Consider the following 15000-nt stretch of genomic DNA (forward strand, 5'->3'; position numbering starts at 1 on the left):
TTAGATCTCTAGTCTCTCTATATCTCGGCCGGTGGGCCCTGTGCATTCTTTTATAGGAGGGGGGGGACGGGGGGAGAGCGAGAGAGAGGAGAGAGAGAGAGAAGCGAGAGAGGAGATAGAGAGAGAGAAGTAGGAGGTAGATACGGAAAGGGGGCGAATGCTGATCTTGTTTTTGTTGCTAATCTCTCTCTCTCCTCTCTCTCTTCTCTCTCTCTTCTCTATCCTACTCTCTCTCTCTCTCTCTCTCTCCTCTTGCCTGTGTGGCCTGGTGCATACTCTCTCTGCCTGTGTGTGCCCGCCTGTGCACTCTTCTCTCTCTCTCTCCTCTTTCCTCTCTATCTCTCTCTCTCTCTCTTTCTCTCTCTGCCTGTGTGCCTGTGCATCTCTCTCTCTCTCTCTCTCTTTGCCTGTGCCTGTGCATCTCTCTCTCTCTCTCTTTGCCTGTGCCTGTGCATATCTCTCTCTCTCTCTCTCTCTCTCTCTCTCTCTCTCTCTCTCTCTCTCTCTCTCTCTCTGCCTGTGTGGGTGCCTGTGCATCTCTCTCTCTCTCTCTCTTTGCCTGTGCCTGTGCATATCTCTCTCTCTCTCTCTCTCTCTCTCTCTCTCTCTCTCTCTCTCTCTCTCTCTCTCTCTCTCTCTCTCTCTCTCTCTCTCTCTCTACTTTGCACACACACTTTACCAAACACTTTCAGTTCTGCTGCAGACGTTAATGACAGAGCAGGAGGTTCTGCAGGCAGAAGGCCTTATTTACGGGAAGCCAAGGAGCGCTATTCTGTCGAGTCATTTGTCTTGGAAGGGTGTTGATTTTTCTGCCCAGGTCGTCTAGAAAAATACTTTTTTCCGATAAACTTTCTCGGTTTTTGATCCGAGCGGGAAAACGTCCTCGTACCATCGGGAAGTTTGGAACCGGACACGATCCACCAGGTCCTGATAGGGTAAATGAATTGTATGAATCAAAGCTAATGGGAAGGGAAATCACAGACAGCAAAGCGCTTGTGTATTTAATTAGCTCCGTTTGAAGGTCGACGAGTAATTTCACGCCGTCGCCTTAACTGATTTTATTAGCTGCATCTTTTGCATTTTTTTTTTGTTAATGCAGTTCAGCTCGTATGTAATTCCTCTGCATTTGTGAAACCTCCGTATGGTTTATGGTGTATAGTCTGTGGCTGTGATTAGCATGAATGAAAATTGGGAGCAGGGATTAATAAGGGAAACGTTTTGAAGGAACTTGGACTGAGCACCAAAGTTACCGAAGTGGACGTTTGTAGGGAGGCCCGAGAGGAGATTTAGCCACACTAACTAGAAACAGGCATTGGTGGAGAGGTACGATAGCAGGCGGCATGTGGGGGCTGGACCGGATAAACACCGCCGTGAGCCGTGCAGTGAAGAGACAGACACGTTAACCCTCCATACAAACACACCCCCTGTATGGAGTTATGGCCGTGTCATGCAGCACGTTAAAGCAGCATGGTTTTCAGCTGCATTCAATCCCCTAATATCCCAGCATAAGTAATGCACACTGTACCGTCTGTCTTTCCGATCCTCGCTCATGCCATCATGGCAGGGGAGGGAAAAAAAAACGGCTTGCCGAAGTAAGCTCGCCTCTCCTGTTAGCTATGAAGAGTCAGGGCTGTCACCTAATCCAATCCCGCTTGCTCCATGGCGCTATAATATTAAAATTAACATCATGCCAGGGGAATATAAATGCCTCTCAGTGGGTCTCACCCATCAGGGGGGCGACCTGCTTGCTTTGCTTTCCTTGCAGTTTTGCACCCTGATTTATATGCCTCGCCCCATCTCCCTGGTGGGCGGTAATGAGAAAACGCATGCTTGTTGTTTGCCAAGCCGGAGTATCTGTCTGTCATTCTCTTCGTGTTACTCGAACGCAAACGGCGGCGTTCACACGGGGTCAGGGGGTTAGATTGTGCTTTTGTTTTTCACTCTGCGTCTCTGCTGCTACGTTTTTGTTTTTTTTTCCAGAAAGGACCTTCAGTGCAGTCAGTTTTTTATTTTTACTACAAAAACACCAGTCCAGACACGCTCACGACTGGAAAAATAAAGGTCTCGCAAGCTTGACTGGAAAAACAAAAATAGTCTCTCTCTTTTTTTTTTTTTTTCATTTATTGGTCGCTTTATTGGTGTTTGTTTTCTCCAGCACAGTCCCAGGTTTGAGGCCAGCTGTGTGACCAGCACAGATGGCGGTCCTGCTTTTTCTCTCATCTGTCGTCTGCCTCGCTTCCGTCAGGTGGGACGCCACCGACGCCTGCCTCCTAAGCGCCAATTGTCTTATTTGATGGGATCAAAGTGAAGGGAAGCCCTTGAAGTCGAGCACAACTCGTCGGTGATGGGGCACAAGAACAGGCAGAGAGAAAAATGTCTTGCATCCACTTTTCTTATTGATCTCTTTTTGGTTTGAAACAGTGTACATTGTACAGTGTGTCTCCAGTAAAGATTGATGGGCGGACGGTAGGTGTGTATTTTCGGTACGTGTACGCGTGTTATCTTCTCTCGTGGCCTCACGGATCAGAGTGCTGAAAGCTAATGGAAGTCCCCACTTCAAAGCAGCCACTGCCACTAGCGCTCGATGCTGCAGCGCTAAGATTAAAGCTGGCCCACATTCATCAGCCATGATTAGGCTCCAGCTGCTCCATGTGATGGCACAGCCAGGTGAGTCAGCTTCACCCACCCACCTGGATTGGCACTGTATCATGGCTGGTCTCCTTTGTAGAGGGGGAAGCACTTTTCTCCTCTTTATTTTATTTTATTTTATTTTATTTTATTTTATTTTATTTTATTTTATTTTATTTATCTATCTATCTATCTATCTATCTATCTATCTATCTATCTATCTATCTATCTATCTATCTATCTATCTATCTATCTATCTATCTATCTATCTATCTATCTATCTATCTATCTATCTCTCTCCCTCCCTCCCTCCCTCCCTCCAGGTGGGCTTAAAGTACTAAGGCATCTGCTCCAGCTCAGATCTGCTCGGCCTTTTCACTCGTGTTCTCCTACGTGTGCCTGGTCCCATTCCCCAAACAATCATCTTATGTGTATCTATCTATCTATCTATCTATCTATCTATCTATCTATCTATCTATCTATCTATCTATCTATCTATCTATCTATCTATCTATCTATCTATCTATCTATCTATCTATCTATCTATCTATCTATCTATCTATCTATCTATCTCTCTATCTATCTATCTATCTATAATCTGTGCAAATTTGCTCAGCTGTCTTAATGCTTTTTTTTTTTTTTTTTTTTTTTTTACAAGCCAGTTATCTGGAATAAGAGGCCTGTCACAACAAACCGTCTTGTCTGTGAACGGTTTAAAATGGCTTGTCCGATCCTCTGTGTTTTTTCAGAAGCAGCAAACCGTCTTCATGTGTCTGGGTTACATAAAAGTTCTTCATGTAGACAGCTTGTTACCCAGCCCTGGCTCTCGGTAAGAAGATTTGTTGAGCTTAAACAGAACGCCAGTTAATTGCCTTGCCTCAGGTTACCGACGTTCGCCAGTTACCGGGGCGATGGGTTTCGCGGTCCTTTAGGATGGGATCGTTTTTTTTTCTCCCAATAACTGAAACTCTACCAGTGTCAGAGCTCCGAATATCAACAGATGAATCCAGATCTGAAACTGACATCATATCGTCAAACCTCAGAGGCGATGTAATGTCAGGTTTTGATGGTTGGGCCATGTTCCAGAACTGGGTCAGAATTTTATATGTAGGCTTTTGTGATTTTAGAATTTTGCCCATTTAAAACGGCCTCGATATATAAATCTGTTCACACTGCTACAGTATATTTCCTGATACAGATGTTTTGTTATAAGGGGAAGTCGTGGCCTAATGGTTAGAGAGTTTGACTCCTAACCCTAAGGTTGTGGGTTCGAGTCTCGGGCCGGCAATACCACGACTGTGGTGCTTTTGAGCAAGGCACCGAACCCCCCCAACTGCTCCCAGGATGCCGCAGTATAAATGGCTGCCCACTGCTCCGGGTGTGTGTTCACGTTGTGTGTGTGTGTTCACTGCTGTGTGTGTGTGTGTGTGTGTGTGTGTGTGTGTGTGTGTGTGTGTGTGTTCCCTGCTCCAGGTGTGTGTTCACAGTGTGTGTGTGTGTGTGTGCACTTTGGATGGGTTAAACACAGAGAACAAATTCTGAGTACGGGTCACCGTACGTAGCCGTATGTCACGTCACTTTCACTTATAACGTCATTTCAAATTATCATTTTTTGAGTCACTCATAAATGAAGTCCCTACATTCTGGTCCTAATTAGAGGTCATTGTTCGACACCGGCGGGTCATCAGGCCAGTCTAACAATATAAAGCGCACCATCTAAAACCAGCCTTTTTACTTATAACCTTATTTATTTTTTCTTTTTCTTTTTTTCCCCTCTAATCTGTATTTATGCGCATGATTTACGACTTCCGCCGCTCTTCTCTGTTGTACGCTTGTGCGCGCATGCACATCGCAGCTCGTTTTTCTGAAGTCTTTCCAGCGCTAACGATGGAAGGAAGGTGACCGCTATATTTAGCTCATTGTCTGACTCACTGCAGGCTCGGATCGAAGCTGTTTATCTGTTTATATATTTATTTTCGGTCAAGGGCTTGTGAACTCGTCCCCATTTAGCCACACACAAAAGCTTCCCTCGCCTCCTCCCTCCCTCCCACCCCTCAAGGGAAGAATAAGGCATGTCGCCCTTTGTTTAAATAGCTGCAAGGTTCCGTGATGACGATTCCTCGAAGGCCGACGTGCTAAATCCAATTTGTACCTGCCTCGTTCCGTCCGAACGGAATATTAAATCGTTCGCACCTGTGCCTCTGCGCTCATGTTTAAACAGGCACAAAAGTTTTTTTTTTGTTTGTTTTTCTTTCTTTTTCTTTTCCCCCCTCTCTCTTCTTCTTTACTGTTCAGCCCTATCATCTTCCTCTGAGCCAGCGTAGAACTCGTAGCCTGTGTGTGCGCTGCCGTCTGCGTAGCGGATGCTCTAAGCAAGCGAACAAAGAGGCAGGAGGTAATTACATCCATTTAGGCTCGTCAAAGAGAAGTATTTGATATGTGATTTGTAAAGCAGCAAGGCTGCCTCTCTTTCTCAGACAAACGTGGGTCAGCTCGAAGAAAACGGTATAGAGGCTTTAGTGCGACACGGCCGTCTCCGACGCAGACCGTCGCTATTCTGGGACACAATGCGGGGACAAAGTGCAAAAGTGGGCTGTGGTAATTGAGCGTGTGGGCAGGCTAATGTTTTTTTAAATGCCTCTGTATGTTATTATTTAACGAAGGACCCCTTTTGGCCTCCTGCACCACCTGGTACAGTACGGCTTCTTGACTTCGCTGTGCTTGAAAAGCACTTGTGTGTGTGTGTGTGTGCGTGCGCCGGGGGAAAAAATGAGTGTCACTATTTTAACATCTAGCTTCATAGTTCTTTTAGGGGCTTTTGCACAGAACGGAATGAATCTCTCTGGAGATTTTCCCCCAAACGTTTCCCCAGAGTTGTCGTTATTCTTCTTTCTTCTTCCTCCGTTATCCCGGCTAATTAGAATCGTAGCTCTTCACCACGTTGACCTTAAAAGCCAAACTCGTGGCCGTGCGCACGTGCAGCTCTCCAGACCAAAACACACCATCTGTCTTATAGGATTAAGTTCTTCAGTCAGACGGTGTCAAGTTACGGTAGTCTGTGCACTTTATGCATATAGATAACAGATGTAAATAGAATTATATCCTAGTCCGTCATCGTTAACGCATACCGTCTACGCCGGTCGCAAAGGATTTCTGGGAAAACCGTTGGAGATTTCCCGACTCTACGCCCGTCACGTCCGCAGCGCCTTCGATACGACTAAAAGCATTTCCAAAATAAAGCACGAAATGAGTGAAATGAGGTCTTGCTGGTTAACGACGGTGTCCTTGTCGGTATGCGCTCACCAGAGCCAGCATAGAAAACCTGTCACTAACATTATGATCTACAAACCATCTGACGCATTTAGCTTGTTTCTGCTTACCATACTACAAGAGTGTGTAGGACCGAGTCTGCTCATGAACAATCTGGTGATCTTGCGTTGACCTACAGGTTCAATGTGGAAAGTGGAAAGTTCTCGCTGTCCTTCAGACCTCGCTGTTCCCGGCGCTGGATGTCCATGGAAAAAAGGTCTAAATTTAGCCGTGATGCTGCAGCTGATGCATTCATGTATTCAGCCCGCTCTTCCAACACTAATGGTTCACTTAACGGGCGCAGGGGAGGGAGCAGAGTCTGCAAACCTTACTCTAAGGTTTGACTAAGGGAGTAGAGGAAAGGAGGTGAGGCTTTACTCCACCTTCATGCTGTTTGCCGGTCTGGTTTGTCGGCGATAGCGGAAACTGTGCTTTTATCTGTCTATGCACTGCTGCCCTGCTGCCCTGCTTCTTCTCATTTCCTTCAGTAACTTTATGAAGTGTGGTGCAGGCTTCAAGGCGTGTGTGTGTGTGTGTGTGTGTGTGTGTGTGTGTGTGTGTGTGTGTGTGTGTGTTGCAGGAGTAAGGAACATTATCTGCTTTACTGATATTAGTGGAGCTCGGTGTCTGCGGTGTGTCGTGTGTAATTATAATGCTTTAATCAGCCCTACAAAACGACGTCCAGTAGCATTGCGTTATTATATCAATATAATCACGACCTTGTTGAAGGCTTATCGGTTGTGATCGTAATTCAGTTTTGTTCTACAGAAACTTGCTTCCATGATGTTGTCCAAGTTACTTTAAAAAAAAAAAAAAAATGTAATCCTTAATTTGAGGGTCAGATCGTGATTGGGGGAAAAACAAAAAAAACAAAACAGTATCCCGATTACGTGTGTTGTACTTTTGAACATGACAGAAAGAAGGTGGATGTGGATGTGATGCAGAGTTCTCACCACCCGGACTTTTTGACCTTCACATAGCTCCTTTCAGCTCTTCCAGCTCACCACCGCTGCCTTGTGGAATTCCAAGCAGTTCTGGCGTCAGTGGTACTTCTGACTCTGACCCTGTTTGTGTGGTCGTGATGGGAATTGTTGCCACGTTGTCATCGCTCGATGTCGGTTCGGTGACAAAGGCCGCGGGCTGTTAACCCTCTTTGTTTGCTTTTTACCAACTATGGACAATAGTGAGCTCTGGTGATCGGCTGAAAATAACCCCAGCGCAGGGTTTTTTTTTTTTTTTTTTTTAGAGGACAAGAGATTAGGCTATATAAGGAAAATGAGAGGGGAACCGAATTATCTGTCTATCTGTCTATCTGTCTATCTGTCTATCTATCTATCTATCTATCTATCTATCTATCTATCTATCTATCTATCTATCTATCTATCTATCTATCTAAGTTCAGATGCAGTACAGAGAGAGAGAGAGAGAGAGGTGCTTTATCCGTAAACGCATCCAACACTCTTGTGAACTTACAGGACACCTGAATGTGAGGCACCTGCGCAGTAAAAAAAAAAAGTGAGATTGCGTACATTTCTTTCCTCCTCTGGATCACGAGCTCATCCTACAGTCTGTGAGGTTTCGATTGACAGGAGGCGAAGACCATATATGCCCCTCAGGGCTGGAGTGACAAGTGGGAGATGGAATGTGTGTGTGTGTGAGAGTGTGTGTGAGAGAGTGCTTTCTCAATGCCATGTACCAGCAGTAGCGTGAGGGCGGTGTGAACAGAAGAAGGTGGCAGGAGGTGGAGGTCTATTTCAGAGTTGGTTGCTCAAGGAGATGGAGTGCCACAGTGTAGGGAGCATGAATGTCAAGTCTGAAGTGTTGTGAAGGATCAAAAGACGGCGGTGACTGGTGCTTGAGCGACCACGGAGGTCAAGACGAGAAGGGAAGGGAAGCTTCTGAGGAAATATGGGTGCTTCATGTGTTACTTGATTTATGCACCAAGTGGAGAAGATTTATTTTTTTGTTTTTTAACTGACTCGGTGGTTTAAGAAGACAGAGTGTACAAAACGCACGTATCTCACATGCTTTACTCGCTCTCTGTTTTCATATATATATATATATATATATAAAGATATATGATATTATATATTATATTATATAGATATTAAGATATTATATCTCAATTATTTAACAAGAGATCTGTTTATTTTATGCCCTTATTTAAAAAGTAAAAGGTTTATAAAGGTGCGTAGACAATTCCAAAGGTTTAAGGTCCTTAGGGAAGAACTGTCTGGAGCTCAGAGTTATTCCACATTGATGAAGTCTTCCTTCTAGTCAAATGTGGTCTCTGTGTGAGTGTTTACAGGTAAGCGCTAAGGTGGTGGACAGAAAGATAATCTTATGCACGGGTAAACACTTGTCTATATCTCCCTCTTTGCTCGGAGGAGCGTGAGACCCACAAAGCCGCTGGATAAGATTAGCCACAGCTGATTCTCAATGGGAAGTGTGCAGCAGACACACATTTTTTTTTTTTTTTTTAGAGCTCTTGAATCAGCATGGCGCCTTGGCACTGGGGTCGGGGGTGTATGAAGGATTTGAGAACTGGGAGAAGGGGAGTCTGTACTGATGAGATCAGCTTGTCTTCGCAGTCCAAAATGTTCATTGCAGGAGCATCGTATATGCAACGACATTAAATTAATCTTAAGTAGGCGCTGAAAGCACTAGCGCTACCCTCGACCGTGTAAATGGCAGGTAGCCACACTGTCTTATGTTAAACTGCACTAAGGCAGACCAGACCAAACGCCATTCCCGGACTTCAAAAGCCCGTCGTAAGTTTCACATGACATCGTTTCAAGACGTTGGCGCCACCCACGCGTGTGTACCCCGAGCGTATCGCTATCGTAAACATGGCATACTGGTTAAGATGTGCAGGTGGTCGCATGCGCCCGCTAATTAAAGCCCCGGCTCTGGATTTGCAATCGAAGGTCTGGAGGTCTGCTCAGCTGTGGCAAAGGAAAGGCGGATATCCAGAGAAGCGCCAAACCCTACAGCGCTGCCTCGTTAATTACAGCTGTCAATGAAAAAATCTCTCTGGAACTGCACAAGGCAGCCTCTGCCCTCTGCCACAGCTGCTCACCCTACCGAGGGTTAGGTTTCACTCAGCTTAGATACCCCCACCTAAAAAAAAAAAACCACACACCTCCTCTGAGGCAGGATGGCATGAATGAATGGATGGGTTGGAGGTATCAGCCCCCCCCCCTTCCTGTTCCTTTGGGTACAACAGGAAGAATCTGATCTTTATTTAAATCCTTAAATTACAGCTGATTAAATAAGCATAGCCTGCCGTTTATACGGGAGCCGGGGCCCTGTGGAGGCTGCAGCTCTGCGTGCCCTCAGATCTCTAATTGGTCTGAAGGTTGCCAAACCTTTGAACATGTCGGGACAGCGAGTTCCTGCTGCCTCTTTCACTCTGAATGTTTGCTCTACACTTTTCAGCTGCTTACAGATGCCGCCTCCTCGTTTCTTTTGTCCTCGTGTGGACGCCGACGTCTGCTGCTCTTTCTGCGAGGATGCAAAAAGTACACAGTTCGTCTAGGTTAAGGTTATCTTGGCAGGGGATGGGAACAATAAAATGTTCTTTAATTTATAACCTAGTTTATTTCACCAGGTCATCGGCTCGTCTAAACAATGGCATATTCACTGTTATTATGCAGATGCAATCAAACATAACGGAGGAACAGGAAGTGAAAAGCGGTGGCGTGAACGGTCACCTACGGTACAGCTAGCATCGTTAGGACCGGTTTCTTTCATCGTACACTTCCTTTGCTCTTCTCCTTGTCTCGTTGAAGAGTCGTGGCCTCCCGTGGGCCTGTTGCATGCACTGGCACATTTGTTTGTTTACAGCTAGTTTTCTCTGCCTGAACTCTATTAACATTTATATTGGAGCTGAAGGTTTTGGAAGTCCATCTCTCTCAGCAGGTGGGAACGTTTTACTCCAAACGAAACGTTAGCAATCCTTTTTTTTTTTATTTCCTTCCCGGTCTGAAGTTCCTGTTCTCTAATGCTTGCTTTTAGCAAAGTTCTCTTTGTCCCTCCTCACTATTACCTTCCTTTCAGCTGTATTCTTTATATCTCTATTCCCGCCCCCCCACACCCCAAAATAAATAAATAAATAAAGATTTCCACAAAGGAATCTGTCTAATGACGTATAATGTTCACAAAAGCTTTTGTTTGATATTAAATAGATTTTGTATAATAAGTTGATTATAAATAAATAAATTGGGGTTTTGCCATTTAAAAGTAAAAATTACATTGCATTAAAAAAAGTCGTGGCCTAATGGTTAGAGAGTCTGACTCCTAACCCTAAGGTTGTGGGTTCGAGTCTCGGGCCGGCAATACCACGAATGAGGTGCCCTTGAGCAAGGCACCGAACCCCCCCAACTGCTCCCAGGACGCCGCAGCATAAATTGCTGCCCACTGCTCCGGGTGTGTGTTCACGTTGTGTGTGTGTGCGCGCGCACTTCAGATGGGTTAAATGCAGAGAACGAATTCTGAGTATGGGTCACCGTACTTAGCCGTATGTCACGTCACGTCACAAATTGCAAAGCCTGAGCCCTTGAGGGTGCCACCCTGGGAAAACTAACTGGTACAGTTTAGCACCCGTTTCACGTCCGCTGCCTTTCTTTCATGTTCAAAACCACATCACAACACACCGGTAAACTGTTTTTTTCTTCTTCTCCCAATTCACGATCATAAGTAAATGTTCCTCAGGATGTCGTGTCGTGTGGCGCGGTTCAGTTTACAGAGTTTGCCGTTTATTTATTATAGAGCTCTGGATATCAAAAATCGAAAGCGTTTCTCTCTCTGTGCTAAGCAAGGCTGCCAGAACAAGCCGGCGTGGGAGCCTGATCGATCCATCTCCCTCCTTCATGTCTGAATTCAGTAGTGGGTGCTGACAAGCTCTCTTTAGCTAGCTGTAAAAACATTTGATGTGAGACGAGTTGTTTCGGACACATTTAGCTGTCTCGTAAAACTTTCCTTCGGAGATCCCCGTTGTGTGTTGAACCCCGAGGATAAAGTTACAATGACTCTTTACATTATAGTATATTTGACACAGGAGTATATTTGCCTAAGATTAAAAAAAAAAAATCCAGACCTTCTCCATCTTTATAATAAGCGAGCGCTCCTGATGAGGGTGTCTGTGAAGTGCTCTAAAGGTGATAAACGGCGTAATCTTGTAAGTATATCCCAGACGTAAAGTAATGCGGTAATCTGTGTGCGTTATATAGCGTGAAGTTTGTGATTGTACACCTCGAGTAAACGAAAGATTAAAGAATAAAATGTATCTGCAAGGGAAAAAAAATATAAAAAAAATCTGTCTTCACAACTGGTCGGTGTTGGAAGTAATATCGGGGCACAAAAGGCTATGATCAGAGTCTAGTCACGTCCTAGTGGAGATCGCTGCTGAACGTGGAGCATGTGCACTGTGACCCAGTGGCTTATATACAGACTAGCCTCATCCAGATTCCCAGATGTACGTGTGTGTGTGTGTGTGTATGTGGTGGTCTGGCATCGGGATCTCCGGCTCTGCTAAGCCTGCTAAAGCCCGGCTTGAAGCAGTTGCTCTGTTGTAATGGATGTTTACCTGCCTCTTGCTGTGCAGGTGTGTGTGTTTGCCCCAAACATTAGGCCCGGCCAAGAAAGGAAGTGTCTGTTTGTCTGTCTGTCTCTGTGTGTGTGGGTGTGTGTGTGTGTGTGTGTTAGGAAAGTAACTTGCTGTTCTAATTCATGACTTTTACATAATATGTAATACATAATTTTCATAAATTTTACAATAATGTCATAGATAACACGAAACGAAAAGAAAAAACAAAAACACAAAAAAACTTTTGGACAAGATATACTGAAATACATCAATGGCTATATAAATAAAAGGATCGATTGCTTTTTTTTTTCTTCTGTAGAAACTCGAGAAAAGTGTGTCCGCTGCGTCCCTCATGTTTGTTTCCTCAGCTCTAATGGCTGTGCCGAAGAAATTATGCTAAATAGCCTTGATGGTGTGCTGCCCCGTTTTCCACGCGTTCGCAGCAGGGGCTCTCTAACTGTTTGTGTGTGTGCATGTGTGTGTGCACGCACATGTTTTTATGCACGTGAAGAAAAAGTGGAATCTCACCCCAGCTTGGTCAGTGTCGGCTCTGCAGCTGTTTGTATGAGAAAATGTGCCTTAAGGAATACAAGTTTCAGCCCAGTGTATTAATGCTGAATCTAACATTGTTGGTGCTGCTGTCTGCTCAGGGCTGTGAGAGGGTGACGGCTCCATGCTTCCTCATCGTCTCTCTTCATTTATCAGCTCTCTTTCTCTCTTCATTTATCAGCTCTATTTCTACTGCACAAGGTACCAGAAAGCTGCAACTCTTTTCATCCTTTGGCCAGTGGACCAATGTCAAAGGTTCGAACCTGTATGTTTTTGGTATCTGCTCAAGAAGGAGGAGGGGTGCGCAGGAGGGGTGTATTCTGCCTCTCTCTCTCTCTCTCTCTCTCTCTCTCTCTCTCTCTCTCTCTCTGCCTCCCTCTCTCTCTCCCTCTCTCTCTCTCTCCTCTCTCTTTTTCACTCTCATATTCTCTCTCTCTCTCTCTCTCTCTCTCTCTCTCTCTCTCTCTCTCTCTCTCTCTCTCTCTCTCTCTTCCTTCCATGAAATTTCACCATACACTTTGTGATCCCTTTATTTTGGAGAAATTTAGAAACAATAACGAGCTCATTCATTAATTTATCATCTCGTCCGCATTAAGAGTTGCTGCTTCAGAAAGTTCATTCATACCTTCTGACCAATCAGAATGAAGAATTTCTTAGAATTTACTGCACTCTGTTTGTACAAATGTAATACGATGCGGTTGCGTTTATTGTTGCCATGGTGATGCCAGCTCTTCTCTCATTTCTTCTATCTCTGCGATCGGCGAACTGGTTCATAATAAACATACTTTTCCACCTTCAACTAATCAAGTATTATGGGTTTAAGGACAGTCGTGTGTGTTTCTTAGGGATGTGTAAACACAGCACATGGCACTTTCATAACTCGCACACAGAGACCTATTCATCAATTAAATCAACAACTTTAACCTCTGTTGCGCCAGAAAAAACAGTGCGGTCGCAAAACGCAGGGACTGTGATGGATTACGTGCAATAACTGGACTGTTGTTCACAGCACAGGAAGTCCCAGAGGAACTGCCTTGAGAAGTTATTGTCACAAGGGCGTCGTTTTAATCGCAGTCACTGCGGTGCTTTAAAACTAATGAATATTATCGAGACATAATTTCCTTACCATTAATAGCCTAGCCGTTAGATTGCCCATTAATTATTCAGGTAAAGTCGCTTAACGTGATTTAGGGTGCTGTTTAGCAAAGGTAAAGAAACCACACTGCTTTTTGAGATAGAGACCGGCTGCTTACTGTGTACGTTTGTTGATATCGTGTTTTTTTTTTTTTCATGTTATTTCACGAATGCACGACTTTGTTATTGTAAAATCTCATCGTTTCAAAGACAGTGTTTAGTTTTTGAAAGTGATTCGTCTGGAAGTGTTAATTTTCCATTAAGGCAGCTCTGATTAGGCGGGGTGAAGGAACAAAAGTACTTTCATCGTCCTGTCATTGATTTTTTTTTTTTAAATAACAGATCACACTTAAAGGTGGGGTCTCCGTTGTTTGAAAGCCAATGTCGACATTATATAATCACCAAAACAAACACGCCCCTAACCCAAATGGGTCCCACCCCTGTATCGATAGCTCCGCCCACACATACATACGTAACCCAGGCGACTATCGGAAAGAAATGTGTCTTTATCATAGCTGAAGGGAAGAACAATACGATTGCAGATAAAAAAACAAGCAAAAATGACACACAAGCATAATCATGTAAAGGACAAAGGCATATATTAGTTCTGTGTAACAAAGCAAAACCAACGTTACTCACCTATCGAGAAGGAAAAAAGCGCCTCGGCGTCTTAAGTAAAGTCGGCCACATATTCACAGGTCGGAGTTTCCCGAGTCAATAACTCTTGAGCTAAACGCTGTTACTACACAAAACGCGGTTGTAGCTGCCTCTCTACATCACTACGATAGAAAAGAGGTGTTATTTGTGTAGTAACAGCGTTTAGCTCAGGAGTTATTGACTCGGGAAACTCCAACCTGTGAATATGTGGCCAACTTCCTGCTCCTTCAGTTCTCTCCAGCGCTGGAAAGCTGATCCTATATTAACACGTCCTACTTCTTGTCCTTATCGTAAGCCTTTCTTCTCTTTCTTTCTTTGTTTTTATCCTCCATCTCAATGTTAAAACCGCTTTCTGCTAATGTCACACATGTGCACTGAGCACATTTTTTGTTTTGTTTGGTGGTCCGACAGCTTTCTGAAGCATTTCTCAAACAACGGAGACCCCACCTTTAAGTGACAGATCCAAACAATGGTCCATTTACTTTAACTGGATTAAAGATTAAACAAAAACAATCAAGTAATAACATGCAAATGATAACTTTACCACAGAGAAAACAATTTCCCTTTCAAATAATCAAATAATTCCCCTAGCTGTGTGTGTGTGTGTGTGTGTGTGTGTGTGTGTGTGTGTGTGTGTGTGTGTGTGTGTGTGTGTGTATATATATATATATATATATATATATATATATATATATATATATATATATATATATATATATATATATATATATATATTTATGTACATCTCATTGACGTCTCTGGTAACGAGACTCTGAATGAGTGATGTATATTAAAGATGACTACACATATGTGAGCCTATAAGTCAATATGAATCAGTAGTTACTGTAACAACACTAATGCAAGCACATGATACAGATGTACGTTTGTGCTGCATCTGTCTGGTCACCGGTGCACAACGACTTTTATCCGTTTATAGATAAATTAAAAGGTAAACATTTTTGGATCACTTGTACATATTTCTTACTCGATTTGTGTAATTCGATTTTTTTTTTTATATTCTAGTGCACATAATTATAAATTAATTATATTGCAAATATCGTGGCATCAATTATTTCAATATCAGCATCGTACGATCGTATCGCCCAGCCCCGGTTAGTAAGACACCGAGTCGAGGA

The 15000-nt window shown here is 43.9% G+C and overlaps 1 protein-coding gene across 18 annotated transcripts in view; it reads left to right on the top strand.

Moving 5' to 3' along the window:
* The window catches only part of msi2a (musashi RNA-binding protein 2a), a 216697-nt gene that overhangs the window by 39087 nt on the left and 162610 nt on the right, over positions 1-15000 (top strand). The window lies entirely within an intron of this gene.

This window comes from Tachysurus fulvidraco, chromosome 20, assembly GCF_022655615.1.
Source record: "Tachysurus fulvidraco isolate hzauxx_2018 chromosome 20, HZAU_PFXX_2.0, whole genome shotgun sequence".
Lineage (NCBI taxonomy): Eukaryota > Metazoa > Chordata > Actinopteri > Siluriformes > Bagridae > Tachysurus > Tachysurus fulvidraco.